The sequence below is a fragment of the Artemia franciscana genome, chromosome 13 (genome assembly GCF_032884065.1).
Source record: "Artemia franciscana chromosome 13, ASM3288406v1, whole genome shotgun sequence".
Classification (NCBI taxonomy): Eukaryota; Metazoa; Arthropoda; class Branchiopoda; order Anostraca; family Artemiidae; genus Artemia; species Artemia franciscana.
This window is the reverse complement of record NC_088875.1, coordinates 9,799,626-9,802,393: the sequence shown is the minus strand read 5'-3', so window position 1 is coordinate 9,802,393 and position 2,768 is coordinate 9,799,626. Positions and strand designations below refer to the sequence as shown.

The window sequence follows — 2,768 nt, the reverse complement described above, 5'->3', positions numbered from 1 at the left end:
CATTTCTACGTAACTGATACAAACAACCAGAATTCATTTTGCCTGTCCCACGACCTTGAAAAAGTTCCTTGTATTGACAGGACTATATCCAGGGTTTTGTTGGAAGTGGGGTGTTAAAAACCCGTCAAAAATTTGTTTATATTCACCTATTGACGTTTTTACAAGTTGGAAAGAAATTTGGAGAGGGTGGGGTTTTTAAAACACCCCCCACAGATACAACCTTTAGTATAGACATTTGGTCTTCATAGACGATCAGCAATCTGAAATGCTAAATTTGTTCGGCTAAACTTTACAAAATGTATGTTACAAAACATAAAAAATACACATAAAGATGATTTATTTATCCAGATAATTAGCAGAAAAAGATAAAGTGTGCAAGGCCTTCAAGGAATAAAGTGTGCTGTCACTGCTAAAGCTGCACTAATTCAGAATATAACACTTGATAAGAAAAAAGAACATTTAAATAGAAAGTAAAAACATTACCCTAAGGTTCTTAATAACTATTTTTTCCGATTCCTTTTTACTATTTTTTTTTTCGATTTCGAAAACTATTTTTCGATTATCTTTAAACAATTTTCAGAGAGACACGAATACTTCCCCTAGATCAAGACTTAGGTGTTGAATTAAGAAACCTTACCATTATGTCATTTATATCGTCTTTTGAATTCCTGTCATCCAATTAAGAACTTTGTTAATCAAAACATATATAATCAAAATGATTAATAGATGGTTAATTAACTAATTAGTTTAATGACGAAAAGTCAATTAAAACTATATATTTAATGAAAAAAAAACGAGTTAGCCACAAATCCTTTGGCTGAAGGGCATAAGCGGGCTTATTTAACGTAAGGTGTTAGTCAATTTAATATCTCTAATTCATTAATTTTAATCCGTTGAGAAATGTTACGCTTACGATTAGTCCTATAGCTAAAGGAAAATTGAAAGTGTGTACAGCACATTTACCGCATAGTTTGCTAAGATTAGACAAAAGGAGATCACAACTTGTGTCTCTGCTTGCAAAGAACGAAGGTTCGTTGAAGATGAAGAAGTACTCTCTGTGGATTGCGAGGGATAAACAGTTGTCCAAACTGATACACTACTTCTAGTGACTAAACTATCAGAAGTTGTACCTAAAAAAGTTGTTGAAGAGCTGTCTTGAGTTGGTAGAGGGGAAATGTTGCTGCAGTCAACATTTTGTACCAGGTCACATTCTCTTAGCACTTGATTGTATAATTTGCCAAACGGGCATAAAGTTAAAATTGCAATGCCTTCCGTACATTCATAGAAGGATCCACAGTCATATGGGTTTGGAAATCTGCCAGTAGATTCAGGGCAAACAAATGAAGGGAATTCAAACGTTGATAAAACTCCTTAAATGAAAAAAATTGGCTTGTCATTAGTTAGTATTTTACAATGTCTCAAGGCAGCTACACGCTTTTAGTTTTTATTTTTATTTTCCTATAGACCAATCTTGATTTGATATTTTCGTAGTTTTCTTATGCTTCCCTAAAGACCAATTCTCATCTGGTGTTTTTCATAAGAAAATGGATCTGATTAAAGTCAATTAAAAAATAAATAAAAAATAATTTGGTATAACTTCTCCAGTGTGACAACTAACAATAACGGAAGATTTTGTAGTTAAAATTCACCATCAGTGGGATTTGAACCCATAAATAATGCCAGGGCTGTCAATTAGAGAATACAAGGTAGGCTGCCCCTAGAATTTTACACCCCTCCCCCTAGACTTCGAAAATACCCTTTTCCATTGAAAACTATCATTTTTGTTATTTTCACTGGATATAGAAAAAAAAAGATAAATTTGCCCCCAAAAAATTGGAAAACACGCTCCCCCCTAAAATTTTCTCTATTCTTAATGGATTCTCTTTCATAGCATAATCATCTTTAATTCAGCAAGCTTTCTTAGTTTTTTTTCTAAGGCCTTTACCTGTAAGTCTAGCAAAGTGGATGACATCACAAAACATTATTTTTAAGCTCATTAGCGAAACTAAAAAAAAAACATTAAATTTAACATAACAAATAGCGCAAAAATAAAACAAATAATATATAACCTAATTCAATGCCTTTAATGTATTAAAGAAATACTCTTCATTATTTAGAATCCCCCCCCCCACTGATATGGTGCAAGTCGGGTTTCAAATACAAAAGTTTGTTTTCTTACTTTTGGTTTGCTAACTGTTCTCTCTTGGATCTTAGTAAACGAAATGCATTTACTGTAGTAAAGAAGTTTCAAGTTAAATATCGCTTGAATTTCCTTCTGGGAACTCTTTGAGATCCATCAGAACTCTGATTAAAAACACTGCCAAGTTGGGGTAGTTTTATTAATTAAGTAAGAATAGATTCATACCTTGTAAACAGAGTAGGGTAAAAAAAAAAGTTTTAATCATTGTCCCTGCCATTACTCTAAAGAGTACGTATAAACTAAAGGTATATGTGACATCCTCAAACAAATTCTTATCTTAATTGGAATTTAGTAATCTAAAATTAGGCACTTATTGTTTTTTGTTGCTTATCAATGACAAGACCAGCTATCAATTTAGACAGGGCAAGAATGTCAAAATCTATTTTACTTTTTGATATGAATGAATGATGAATGAATTCATTTAGTGATTCGACGCACAAAGAGTATTTCATTTTCCATTCTAAAGCTAGACACTATGAAAAATTCAAGCAATAAAAAAAATAAATGAAAGCAAAATAATTCATTTACCACACATAGATATAAAATACACGAAACATACTAATGAGTT

The 2,768-nt window shown here is 31.9% G+C and overlaps 1 long non-coding RNA gene across 1 annotated transcript; it reads right to left on the bottom strand.

Moving 5' to 3' along the window:
• Positions 1–320: 320 nt before the first annotated feature.
• Positions 321–2,559, bottom strand: LOC136034494 (uncharacterized). The gene is made up of 2 exons (XR_010619190.1): positions 2,366–2,559; positions 321–1,370 (listed from the first exon to the last, which is right to left on the bottom strand). It is a non-coding gene; the product is annotated as an uncharacterized LOC136034494 (long non-coding RNA).
• Between the last annotated feature and the right edge of the window lie 209 nt (positions 2,560–2,768).